At 40.2% G+C, this 14,637-nt stretch overlaps 1 protein-coding gene across 1 annotated transcript in view; it reads right to left on the reverse strand.

The window, feature by feature from the left end:
* LOC138268264 (ATP-binding cassette sub-family C member 12-like) overlaps positions 1-14,637 on the reverse strand; it is a 1,444,059-nt gene that overhangs the window by 375,685 nt on the left and 1,053,737 nt on the right. The gene's annotated exons all lie outside the window — the stretch shown is intronic.

Below are 14,637 nucleotides of genomic sequence, written 5' to 3' on the forward strand. Positions count from 1 at the left end.
TTGTGAAATTCTGTGCTGTGGAGTTGTGTAGTAAAATTATGAGGAATGGTGTGCAGTGCAATTATGTGGACAGTAATTACATGGTATTGAGAGTACTGGAATTATGTGGAGTGAGAATGTGTGACACGTAATATAATTATTGATAGTGATATTGCATGTCACGGAGTGGCATGAGTGGAATGGAATTATGTGGAGTGGTGTTAATTTTGTGACATTATGTGAAATTCGGCATTGTGGTTTGGATATGTGGTGTATAGTGGAATAGTGTATAGTGGAATTGTGGTGTGTGATTGTGTGGTCTGGTGTGGAATTGAATTGTGTGAAGTAGAACTGTGTGGACTTCAGTGGCATGGTATGGAGTGTATGTATGTGGTTTGTTATGTGACATTGAGTTGATTTATGGTTGGTATATTTATGTGGTATTGAGTAGAGTGTAATTATGTGGAGTTGAATTATGTTGTAATGTGAGCAAAGCTTTAGTTGCCTGTATTGTAGATCAGAACCAGGAGGAAAAATCCCCTTTATTCACAGTTACCATTCAGGTTTATGTTGTGTATGGATTTCACACCAGTCCACTGTTGTGAACAGGCTTTCCCAATTGTTTTATTCTAAAAATAGGAATAAACATTGACTGAAGGAGGCACACATCAACTCCAAGACTGGATAGTGTTACACCACAGCAGAAAAAAACCCTTTTTTTCTCACTGCTGAGACATAATTGAAGTGCTACCAGCAAGCAAACCCCTCATTCACAGTCCATTCTCTGTTTAGCTCATCCCAGTGAAAATACTCCTGCTTCAAGAAAAATGTGACAGTATCTTTTACCTAGTATTTTCAAGAAAAACATGTGTGGAGGTAGCCTTTTAACAAGTATCTACCCTGATATTTAAGATATATTAAAAAACGTCAGGTTGTTTATTAAACTCCGTTTATTAGATCTACCTATGTGTGACTTAATATATTTAATATTTTCTTGCAAAGTGAATGATGAGGTGTTCTTAGGGGCATTACATTATTAATTGAAACCCAGAGTTTCTAATTGGAGAGATTCTATATTGTTGTCTTCCACATTATCAGTGGATATTTATGCCACTGTGTGATGCTATTAATATTGTGTTTGACCAATGACTTTGTGTTTCACCACTGCGCATATTAGTTGCTCAATGTTCACCAGTAGCACATTATGGGGGTTATTCTAACTTTGGAGGAGGTGTTAATCCGTCCCAAAAGTGACGGAAAAGTGACGGATTTACCACCAGCCGTATTACGAGTCCATTATATCTTATGGAACTCGTAATACGGCTGGTGGTATATCCGTCACTTTACCGTCACTTTTGGGACGGATTAACACTCCTCCAAAGTTAGAATAACCCCCTATATGTTTTGTTCAGCCTAGCCGCCTATTGGCTTTGACATGGCATTAGCCATTACTTTCGGTATTCAATTTAGCTGCCTATTGGCTTTGACATTGCATTTGCCATTACATTCTGTATTCTGCCTATTGGCTTTGACATGCTGTATTCAGTTCAGCTGCCTATTGGCTTTGACATGATATTAGACATTGCATTTTGTATTCAGCTCAGCTGCCTATTGGCTTTGACATGATATTAGACCTTACATTTTGTATTCAGTTTAGCTACCTATTGGCTTTGACATGATATTAGACATTACATTCTGTATTCAGCTTAGCTGCCTATTGGCTTTGACATGATATTAGACATTGCATTTTGTATTCAGCTCAGTTGCCTATTGGCTTTGACATGACATTACACATTACATTTGATATTTAGGTTAGCTGCCTATTGCCTTTAACGTGGAGTTAGACATTGCAGTTGAGAATCCAAGCTGTATTTTTCCAAGCTGTGTTTTTGCACAAGATGAACCAAGATGTTTTTCTTCACACTAGACTAGACCTGATAAGAGAGAGTACATTTGGTGTTTTCCTTTCTGCTCAGGCCTGGGAAGAGGAGCAGTCTAGGAGATCTGGCCAGTCTCCAAAGGCTTGCGTAGTTTTCCCGAGTCTGAGAGGAGGGGGCACGCTTTTGTAACGGATGGCTCGGGGCTTCAGAGAGTTAGATTCTTTTCTGCCTGACTTCGGACTGGAACTTGGTGCCAGTTGCCAGTCTCCCGTGTGGGTAGATAATCTCTTTCTCGCAGTTGACCGGAGTCATCAACTTGCAGACCCCAGAAAGATGAAGCTGTAAACAGTTTCTCACACGGTGAAGTATTTGTTTTGCTTTGCATTCAATATCTTATAAATATAACCTGCTGTGTACATTGCAACTGAGATATATTTTGTTTTAATGCTGTGACTACTTTTGTGCTTGAAATCTAATAATTTGTCTCTCACAAACTTGTGGGGGGGGAAGAATTAACAACAATAAAGGTCTTCTTTGAACTCAGAAGTGCATTCTTGATATTTTCTGTAAGCTCTGATACGAGATAAGTAGGAAAGCAGAACATTTTGGTATTAGGAGTGGGGTAGGGTCGAATTATAGATTTCTACGTGCACAATTTAAAAGTGTATTGTTTTTTGTTGTTTGGAGAATTACAGAAGCACGGCAGACCATGTTTGAAAATGCATGTGTAGTTAAACTGCCTGATGGTGCTGTGAGAAATACGTTTACTTGTTGTGATAAAGCATATTTAGAAAATGTGCCTTTTGAGAGCAGTGATGTTCCTTTTGTTTTTGACAGAAGGGTTTGGATACTTTTATCTGCTTACAGAGAAATGCAGGAGAGATGTAGGCAGTTGGAACATGAAAATGAGAATTTACGTGAGCAAATTAACCGGAATACATTAATGCAAGATAATGCTGAAAGTTATAAAAATGCTGTTTTAGAAGAATCTGTCTTTTCCCATTCCAGTAATGAGGGGGTTAAGACAGCTGTGGGACAGTCTGAGCCGTGTGAGCCAGGTTTTTTGGCAGTCGAAGTGCATTCCTTAACTGATAACACGAACGGAGCTCAGAATGTGATTTACGAGTTACCATCGCAAAATGCACAAGTAAAAGGAAAGATTTTAGAGCTTCTTACTGTTTGCACTAAGCAAGAGACACAGAGTTTCATTAGCTTGTTTGATTTTTGGAAACAGAATAGCCCTCATCTGAGTGAAATCCTAACACTTTTGTATATGGTCACTGGGAAAAATTATAAGCAGCTGCGCGCTTGTGATTTGGCAAATGAAATAATTCAGACTTTAGGTTTCTGCGCAGTGCAAGAGGGAAACACTGATGTACATGTAAATCAGGAACAGAAGAAGAAAATAGTGCCCATAGCTAGGATCATACACTGGATCTGGTACCTGCAAGACAGGGCTAGAGTACCACAGGTAAAAGAGTCACCAGTGAAATTGAGTGCACCATTTGAATTCGTGTCCACTGAGGATAAAAAGCATGTTTGTTTGACTAATGATTCATTGACTGAAATGTTGTTTTCTGGCACAATAGAAGGAACAGCGTTGTACAATGTGTGTCAGATTTTAAAGCAAGAGCTGCGTGAGATGTGTAATTTTTACACTGATTCTTGGTTCATTGCCAATGGTTTAGCTGTTTGGTTTTCCACATGGCTTGTACCTAACTGGTTCAATTCCCTTGCAGATGTTAATGAGAATAATTCAGAGAGAGAAGTGTTCACCCAGAATTCTGACTTAGTGGGGATGGCTAAGTGGGTGCACCAGAAATGCAAACAGCTGAGTGAAAAAGACACTTACAGGTGGGCAGAGATGAGAGAGATGCACATTCCCCTAGATTTGATAAAAACTGTGCAGCACGCACAAAAGCAATCTGTCATGCAAGCAGTCACAGAGCAGTTGGGGAGAGGAAAGTTACCAGGACAGAAATGGCAAATTGATCAGGTTTTAGGGGAAGTGATTGCTGAAGATTTCCAAGAAGAAATCCAAATTATGCTGATAACTAGAAAAGAATCTGATTCATGCATACAAATTGGAGACAGAATGGCCCAAATTGTAAAAAATGCAGTGAATGGAGGTTTGGTAAAGAAGGAATCTGCCCCAGCCCTTCTGACAGTGCAAGAAAAGGGAAGCTGTGGTACAGCAGATAAAAACCTCTGTGCTGAGGTGTGGGTTGAAGCCCCAAGTGACCCTCCAGAACCTGCAGAAATTATAACAAAGGGCCCCAAAAACGTCCTGCTGATTATAAAACAGGGAAAGAAAGAGGAAGGGTACATTTCAAATGACAAATGTTATTTGCAAGAAAAGTCATACCTTTTTCTTTTGCAGATCCTACCACGTTTCGCCACTGTCCCTGAGTGTGCTGTGTGGTCTCCCTTCGGGTGTGTGCATGTGGGGTCGGGGAAGGGACCGAACCCCCAACCTGAACCTGGCTGAGTAAAGTGCCAGCACCATGGATCCATTTTGCGCAAACGGCGGCTTCAGTTCAAGTTCAACTTGTTTGATTACATTCTTCCACTGGAACTAAGCAACCTTAACAGTTAACTGTCTGTGTTTTCTCGTATGGAACTCTGACTTTCACTTACCTTCCAGCAAACCTTTCAGGTGGACCGTGCACCTTTACATGAGTAGAACTCATGCTGCATCAAATTGCTATTTTAGAGACACTATAATCTCATTCAGAGTATAAAAGTTTCAGTCTTTTCTGTGTAGATGTATCCGAGGTGAAAGGTTATGAGATCTATATGTTAATCCACTTCTATTGCTTTACAGTGTTTGCTTTGCTCATTCAAATCTGACTTGCTGATAATGTTTTTTTTTGTGCTGATGTTTTTTTTGTTTTTTGTTTGAAACAAGAGATATGTGAAACAAAAATTCATTGGTCATAGGGTGGAATGTGATGCTATTAATATTGTGTTTGACCAATGACTTTGTGTTTCACCACTGCGCATATTAGTTGCTCAATGTTCACCAGTAGCACATTATATGTTTTGTTCAGCCTAGCCGCCTATTGGCTTTGACATGGCATTAGCCATTACTTTCGGTATTCAATTTAGCTGCCTATTGGCTTTGACATTGCATTTGCCATTACATTCTGTATTCTGCCTATTGGCTTTGACATGCTGTATTCAGTTCAGCTGCCTATTGGCTTTGACATGATATTAGACATTGCATTTTGTATTCAGCTCAGCTGCCTATTGGCTTTGACATGATATTAGACCTTACATTTTGTATTCAGTTTAGCTGCCTATTGGCTTTGACATGATATTAGACATTACATTCTGTATTCAGCTTAGCTGCCTATTGGTTTTGACATGATATTAGACATTGCATTTTGTATTCAGCTCAGTTGCCTATTGGCTTTGACATGACATTACACATTACATTTGATATTTAGGTTAGCTGCCTATTGCCTTTAACGTGGAGTTAGACATTGCAGTTGAGAATCCAAGCTGTGTTTTTGCACAAGATGAACCAAGATGTTTTTCTTCACACTAGACTAGACCTGATAAGAGAGAGTACATTTGGTGTTTTCCTTTCTGCTCAGGCCTGGGAAGAGGAGCAGTCTAGGAGATCTGGCCAGTCTCCAAAGGCTTGCATAGTTTTCCGAGTCTGAGAGGAGGGGGCACGCTTTTGTAACGGATGGCTCGGGGCTTCAGAGAGTTAGATTCTTTTCTGCCTGACTTCGGACTGGAACTTGGTGCCAGTTGCCAGTCTCCCGTGTGGGTAGATAATCTCTTTCTCGCAGTTGACCGGAGTCATCAACTTGCAGACCCCAGAAAGATGAAGCTGTAAACAGTTTCTCACACGGTGAAGTATTTGTTTTGCTTTGCATTCAATATCTTATAAATATAACCTGCTGTGTACATTGCAACTGAGATATATTTTGTTTTAATGCTGTGACTACTTTTGTGCTTGAAATCTAATAATTCGTCTCTCACGAACTTGTGGGTGGGGAAGAATTAACAACAATAAAGAATTAAAAACAATAAACACTCAGAAGTGCATTCTTGATATGTTCTGTAAGCTCTGATACGAGATAAGTAGGAAAGCAGAACCCACTGAAATGCAACATAAAGGATTTAAACATTTTACACCAATAAGCAATGCAGGTTATAGCAACTTGATTGTCATAGTGGCATTAAACCTACATTAAACCATCAAATACACTTCAGAAAGTGGTGGGTGAAGAGGAGCAACATACAACTGTGCCACGAACCACAGTCCGGAATCTGGGCGGGATGTTAACCAGATAATGGAATGAGGGTTGGGGGCAATAACAGCAAAAAATATAAAGTAATAAATAGTGCATATGGGTACGTAGACAAAAAAAAAGAGCCCTAGAAAAACCACAGACTGAGGACAAGTGGAACATTTCCTTGAACTACTGGAAGTAATAGAAGCCAGCTGGTGGGTGTCAGAGCCAAATATGGTGGCTGCATTGCATGAAGCGCTCCGTAGTGAAAGTGAGGGTGTTTAAGCACACACGTGTGTTTGTTCCAGCCATGTGCATACTTTTTGTGCAGAGGAGTGTGGCAACCATGATGCTGCAGTTTTATGTCAGCAGACGGTCATATGAGCAAATGTTCCTCTCATATTAAAAACAAATCATGCCTGGCAGCAGGTTTTAAAAACTTTCTAAAGCAGAAGCTGACTGGCATTTAGCAGGAAAAGTATAGGTGCCTAGTAAGCGAATCATTCAGTTTGCTGTTGGCATAGTGTGAAGATTCCGGATGTCAAGTTGTCTGACCAGTTTGGCAAGCCGTCGTATGAAGGGAATGCAACAAATCATAATTTGTAAAAGCTTTAGTTTAAAGTGGACTTTAAATTCTTCAGCCAGAAAGTCCTATGACGATAGACACTAACCGCTACTCTAGTTAGAGGGAAGAACCTGCTTGTTATATATATATATATATATATATATATATATTTAGATTATATGTTGGCTCTGATCCCATAAAGATCCAGGCTTAAAAAATGTCAGACTCATAGCTAGTGTAATCGTAAAAATATTTGCGGGCTTCCCAAACTGAATCTCCTTCCAAATAAAGGATCTTAGATAGTGTGCACCTGCTTGCCTTAATAAGAACATATTAGGATGAGGGACGCTTTCTAAGTCACTTCTTGATCCATCAGACCAAATTCCAATCTAATCTGGGCCTGCAAAGCCGTGTGAGAGAGGTAGAATAAAATAAGATATAGTTTGTGTTAAGATATATTAAGGAGGGTGCTGAACCTATTTGGGAAGGCCGTAAACATTTCCAACAGTAGAGTGGAGAAGACGTCTTGCATGACCGTGCCTGAAAGGCAGCTACTAGAGACATGACCCTTGGAAGCAGATCGTGCAGCCATACTCTCGGATATTAGCAGTTATTTCTAAAGACTGGTTTTTCCTCTTAATACCATTTGGCTTTTTTAACCTTTTTTCCAAAGACAACTACATTTGTTTTGCCAAAGCTGACACTCACCTCGTTTTGATTGGCATATGTATTCAAAGTGCCTCTGTAAACATGTCCCACTTAAACTTAGAAGAACACCATCAGCGTATTGTGCTGCATTGATATATCCTTGTGATCCCCTTCGAATCAAGCAATTTAAATCCAAAAAGCGTCAGCTTCCATTCAAACATCAACTCTTTCAGACATGTGGAAGCCATTCTAGCTTTGTACAGGACCAGCACTTGCAGACTGCTTTCTATTCACGAACGTTGCATAACTCCTGACTCTTGTTCATACTGATTGACCATGAGAACCTCCTAATGCCCTCTGGCACCTTTTGTGCGAGGAAAAAAGTAAAGAAATTCGAAGAAGTTGCTCTGGGGGCATATTCAGCTATCATGACAAATAGATTGCTATGTGGACCACAGCACAGTTAAAAGCCTGTTCTGATAGCAAGAACTTGAGTTTTTTTCTTTGTTTAATGCCTATAAAAGTGGAGTGAAGCTCCCATAACTTAAGCCATTCACTGAGATCACAAGAATTTAATGTAAAAATTAACTTTAGTCAAAAGGGTTGAGCCTAAGAAAGATCACAAAGTAACGCCTTGGGTCAATACACACCCACCAAGAGGCCATAGGTTTAAGTAAAGCGAATAGGCAATTTATGCCAAAAGGAATTTTTAAACAGCTACACATGCTGCTGCTGTTTGTAATCTCACCCAGCACAGTTCTCAGAAAGCTCTCTTAAGGGGTCACTAAAATAAATGTGATACCTTCATTCATGTGAACACACAAGAAACAAAAAAAGAACAAGGCATTCCAGCCAACAACAAAAAAAACCTATGAGGGAGCAGCAGGCAGCTGGAGGGGGAACAAAATAGTACCTCAATCACCCACCTCAAGAGCAGTGGACGGGCACTAATTAAGTTAAATCGATCAGTGCTTGGTCTCTGCTCCACAGACAGGACCAAAAATGATGCCAGGCCTGAAGTGGACAAATTACAAGGCTGTAGAGAAGAGTGCCACGCAAGCCAACAAATGGTGAGTAGCAGGTGGGCTCCAAGCCCTATTCTAACTACAACAGCACCTCACAAGCAATACACATGCCATCATAGACTCAACCCTAAAAAAGGGAAAGGAAGTTTGGCCAAAAAATCACTTTATTTTTCTATTTCAAATAAAGAGTAACTAAATAAATCACGATTATGCACAAGCTAACAGGAGTCCGCACAAAACCCATTCACAATGTAAAATATTGCCTGTACCAGGGTTGTATGTCTAAACATCAAGTATAAAAATATTACCCGGAATAAATATTGAGTCCTAATTGTTGTTTACCAAAAATATTATCTAATTGGGTCTAGATTTTCTATTATTAACTGTCATAGTTTGGCAGTCCTTTGACCGCCAAACTCGCGGAGGCAGTTGGAGTGCTGCAATCCTGGCGGTCGTACCGCCAGATTATGATCAGAGATCCCGATGGGTTAGCGATGGTCAGTCACGGTCAGCTATAGCAGGCCGAGTTTGGCACCGCTGTGCTGATCGCAACTTTCCTTTCCACCAGACTTTCCATTGTGGGGTCCCTGCCATGAAAAGGCAGAGTTGGAGGCCACAGGGGTGCACCTGCACTGCCCATATCATGTCATGGGCAGTATAGGCCTCCCCCGTCAGCACCCTCGAATGCATACTGTCTGCTAATGCAGACAATGAGCATTCCAAGGGTGCTGTGTGAGAGAGCATTGGACTCGTCTCCCTGGGGGAGCTGAGGTCAATTCTCCAGCACTGTTTCCACGTAATATGACAGTGGTGAGGCCGCCACCTTGATGGCCATTTCAGCACCACCATATTGGAGTTGTGGCAGTCCAACCGTTCAACTCGTAATCAGGCCCATAACCTTTGGCTACAACTTAACTTTCCACCCACTAGTCAAGCATTATACTCTGAACCCATGTACTCTACGTTTAATTTGGGGAATTAAAAATTTGGGGAATGAAAGTGCTGGCAGTGTATATGAAGTGCTGAGTTCACTTAGTGAAGGTCTCGGTGAAAGGCCTTACATCTTTGGAGAATGCCACACATACGTGGCTGAAGCCAAACACAGAAAGTACCTTTCCAATGAAGTTACATAACTCTCATGCTATTTGAAAATATAATGGGTCAATAGAAAGATATCAATAATGAGTTTCTCCATGGATCAGAACATCCTTGATGGGCAGTGTACATACTTTGTTGCAGTAGTGAGGACCTTGATTACAGGCATTATGAAAACTTTGAAGATTGTTTTTTCACTTTTTAGAACCATGTTTGAAGTCGGAACTGAATACAGGCAAGCATTCTGAGGAGTATAAATAAGTTTCAGAAACAAACTTGAATAGTTTAAAGTACTGTTTCAGGGTAGTATACTAGAGTGCATTGACTTAGGAAAGTGAAAATTTACTTTGGTTGTGAGATATATATTTGTGATAATGTTTGTTTACATTGCAGTTTGTGAAAATAGCCTAGAATGTGTATCAGAACCAGAGAGTGATTACCCACAAAAACAAAAAGTAGTTGACTTCTCAAAGATGGGATTGAAGATAAGCAACAACTCAAGTAATATGAGTTACCATAGATATTATTTGTGTTTCAGTTTTGAGAATGGTATTGTCCTCCAATACCCCAGAGACTATGAGGCATACAGATATTCTTATGGTTTATGAATTGTTGTAGAACATTTTAGGTGTTTGATAAGGATAATTAATCAAAGATTTCAATCTTGTTTTGAGATATCTACTATGACCCAGTAGATGCCTGCAACCAGCAGAATAATGAGTCAGAGTTGTAATATTCAATATCTCTCTGTTCCGCTTGTCATATACACTTTCTCGGTCTACTGCTCACCAACATATTCCTATTGGCAATGGTTCACTGTGGATACAGAGAAGTTCATCGCTCTGGTTGAATCTGAGTTTTATGTTAGAGCATTTAGACATTAACTCCAATTAGGCAATATTTTTGTAAACAATAGTTGGAACTACATATTTCTCTCAGATAGTATTCTGGTACCATACCATCTGTAGTCAAGATATTCAACTTCATTTTGTTTTACTCCTTAATTTTCAAGGCAGGAATCACATCCATCATATTATGAATAACTATGTAGAGAAATATCCATCATTACTGCTGTAGGAAATTAGGGATATTAGTTAAGGGGAGTCGTAACCCACCTTTAGTAATAACCTCATTCTTAGTTATGGTGAATGACCAATGCCACAAAATTATCCTGAGCTCAACACTTTGGTAACCATGGCACAGAACAGGCAGCAATAATGTCAAAACACAGCACAATGAAAATCTCACATCAATTTAGAGGAATTGAGTAGATTGTAATTGATAGAAAGACACCAAAAAAAAATCCAATAAAAGGAACTAGAAATTTGAAATAAAAGTAGAACCAAAAGCATTACGAGCCATCCATGGACCTATCTTTGGTTTGAGGCTGATTGCAAAAAAGTGAAGGTCACCTACAGAACGTAGATTCCACATTGTCTCTGGAACAGAAATCCAAAATCTTCAGCAGGGCAAGGCATCAGGCTGTGATGAGAAGAGCTTCACAAGGTTGTATAGCCCTCAGATGAGGTCCCAATGAAGCCATTGACTTTTGGCATGAGAGTTCCAAGTAGGAGAAATTAAAATTTCGCACCCAAGGAAGGTCCCTTGCTGCCCAGATACTTTTTCCACCTTCAGCTGATGAATATTTCTTCATTCAGACAAAGTCATGTATTTAGAGCTCAGACTCCTCCAGTGGGGCAAGGCTGCAGGCTGTAGCAGAAGAGGGCTACACAAGGCCAGACACCTTCTCTGCAAAGTCCCTCTCAATCAGACTTACTGCTGCGGGAAAGCTATGAGTGGGTTAAACCTGAATCTTCAGCCCAGTGACAACACACCTTTGTCAGATCAGCTTGGCAGGTTTATCCCAATCCTCCAGAGGAGTTTGGAGTCAAAATATTTCTAAGTCCTGGATTTCTCAGGATGGTAGGAGGAGTACACTGACACTGCCTAGGGCTACAGAACCTCAGGAACTGCACTTTGTACCAAGACCTGTAGCTTGAACAGGAGGTGAGCCTTATGACTCTTGAAGTCCACTTATTTATCCAGTGTGTAAGAGGGAGAGCAGATAGAGTCTTTCTAAGCTCTCCTCGGGTCTCAGATGGCAGGATTCGTCCTCTTCTGATCTTCCACAGATCCAGTAGGTTTTCTGACGAGTGTACTGTGGGTGCCACATTTATTTCTGGAACCAGCCTTTGGGTGGAGGTGACTCCTGGCTCCTCCCTAACCAATAGGGGGAAGTTCACAGGGGTAACCCTACTGACGTCTGCAGTACTTTCTGTGTGCCCTACTTCAAACAATCCCCCAGTGCCCCTCGCTACCTAAAACCATGATGGCAGAACCTTTTTACTGTGAAGAGCGTGTGCGCCTACCCCAGGGGTATGACCAGGGAATGAGCAACCCCTCCTCAGTCGTTACCCTAAACCAGTTTCAGGGCCAATCTTTACCCCCAGGGGTCGGTGCCTGTTTGACTTTTGAAGGGGGGCAAAGGACCTGCTCAGGTGTCAGCTAACAATGACTGTAACAGGGCAGGTCTCTTTAAAGTTAATCTGGTTCCTGGGTGCAGCTCACTAGCCATCCTGTCAAGGGAACAAGAACACCTCCTCACATCCAAGGCCTCTGTTCTACTCTGGGGGACGTTTTCGCACTTCATAGAGGGGGTGACTCAGCTGTCAGATGAAAGTTGAAGTGTATGCTAAAGACCCTTCAGAGACTTTATGCAGGGGTCAGATACCTTTCCAATAGTAACATTTTCCTAATCATTTAACATTTGATTTAATTTTACTATTAAAATTGGATTTTTAATAACTATTACATTAGAGTTCTAGGATAATTTTTCTAGCTGCTTGCTTTAAAGTGCTTTCCTATGGAACGGCCAGGCTTGTTAAAGTGAAAATAAATCATTTTGGGGTCTTTTTCACTGCAAGGACATGTGTAACATTACATTTCTAAATGTTCTACATTTAGTTACCATGCACCCTGCCTTATGAGCAGAAGGGCCTACTTAGGGGTGACTTATTAATATTTAAAATGAAGGTTTAGCTCTGTCACAATGCTTTTGATAGTTTGAACTGCAGTATAAAAGCTTTTTTAGTCAGGCTACAGTGAAAGGTTTGAAGCCACATTTTACACTGTCATTGAAGTGGATGGTACAATGGCTGCCGCTGTCCAATAGTGACATTTAATATATAGGCCCTGGGTACACTTATAATAGGGACTTATATGTAAGTTATGGGTACACACATTTCATCATGTTGAAAGAATGAGCACAAGCAATTTACAACAGGTTAGCAGAGGTAAAGTGCATAGAGTTCTGCAGCCAGCAAAAACAGTCAATGAAAAAAATATAATTTTCTGTAACCACCTTATTTGCTTTCTTTGTTATATCTCTACTATATTAGAATGTGTCCTAGCAAATCCAGCCAACAGACAAACCTACTTGCCCTCTACACAACCAAATAAATATTTTCCTCTAAAAGGATACACTTTATTTCTGCTACTTTTCATTTTATCTTCTCCAAATAAGGAGAACAAATTTAACCAAACTACTACTAGCAGCTGGTATCTGTATATCTCCATTGAAGACACCGCTCACTACCCCGCTCATGTTAGTTTAGTGGTAAACATATTATTCTAATTCTCTTATGATTTATACTTCATCCTTCCTACTTGTGTTTGATTTGTGCATAGATCAGTGGTAGCAGATGTGCTCAAGATGTCATGAGTCATTAACATAGGATGTGCAAGTTGGACCTGGCTCTTGCTACATGGTTCTCTGTCTCCAATGCCAGTACAAAATTCCAAACATTTTTACCAATGTTTACCTTGTGTTGTAGGAAAAGGGCATAGCACAGGGAAGATACTTATATTTCACCTTAGACAGGAGAATGTATGTGCACACTACATGACTTACAAACAGTGCAGATGTAAAAAAGTTGAAAATCGTGTTCCAGTTCAGATGGACAGATGTTATTGTGGCCGCTTCTGTGGAAAAAAGCCTACACATCTGGGGCAAAAATAAATAGCAGGCTTTGTTTTGTACAGTATTGCTTTAATCACAGCCATGATATATTTGAGGAATACATCTTCTGCTCCACAGCCATCACAGTACATCCTCAAGAGCTGTTCCTGGTCATCCTAGATAAGCAGTAAATTACTGATAAGATGATCTCTACTGCCTCACAGGTTCATGGTTAGGATCAAACTGCTCACAAATAGTTTGTTTACAACCCTATACTGCTGCGGTCTCTTATTCTGATACCCAAGAAAGTAAAACAGGCTTTTGAGTAAGTTAATGCAGGGTAGCCAGCTGAATAAAGCACTTCAGCACAACTTAATGATTTGTAGTGCCTGATGAAACATAGGACATCAAGATCATTTTTATCTCTATTGGTGATCCACAGAAGACACTTTTGGGCATTACAGTAGCTACAATAGGCCATTGAGAAAGAATGGAAATATTGCCAAGCTGACTTTCCCAAGGTTTTTTTCCAGGCATAACTTATTAAAAGCTATCTTGTTGGGCCAAACACTGTTCTTTGCCAGTATCTGCTTAACATGTGGTAGTTATGGCACAACAAAGAGGGAATCCCAAAACAAGCATGTGTCAAATTTTACTAATACCAACATTGGCAAAGTAAAGAACAGAACAAAATACATCTTTCAAACAAATTTAGAAAAGTACAGGAAAAATTTATGAGAAAACATCTAAGGCGAAGTGAAGACTTGATTTTTTAAAGTTTTAATGCAAAAATCACCTAGCAAAAGTAAAGTGCTATTGAAAAACAACATTCCACAGTTGACAGGTTCCTTAGGCCAATTTCAGGCTGACCACAAAGGAGTGGAGTTAGATACACCAACTCAGTCATTCAGTCCAGTTATTTTATGTAAGTCAAAATCCTTTAGCATGGAAGTCTAAGGCTCAGGCTAGCAAGGGTCAATCAAACTGGATACATTGTTAAAAAGCTCCTGCTAAAGCAGCTGTTTTTGACAAAAAAAGGTTAAAGTGGGACAAAGCTGGATTTTGTAGTCCATGAACTAATTGTATCACTAGGATAGATCTGCTGTCTAGCCTTATTGCACTGTTTTAGCTGCAGATTTAGTCAGTTTCTTCATTATTAAAATTACCCAATTTGGTTTGGCAGGAAGCTGCAGGCAGACAGGGCTCTACAAGGCCAGTTACCCTTAACACGAAGTAATGC

Source organism: Pleurodeles waltl, chromosome 12, assembly GCF_031143425.1.
Source record: "Pleurodeles waltl isolate 20211129_DDA chromosome 12, aPleWal1.hap1.20221129, whole genome shotgun sequence".
Classification (NCBI taxonomy): Eukaryota; Metazoa; Chordata; class Amphibia; order Caudata; family Salamandridae; genus Pleurodeles; species Pleurodeles waltl.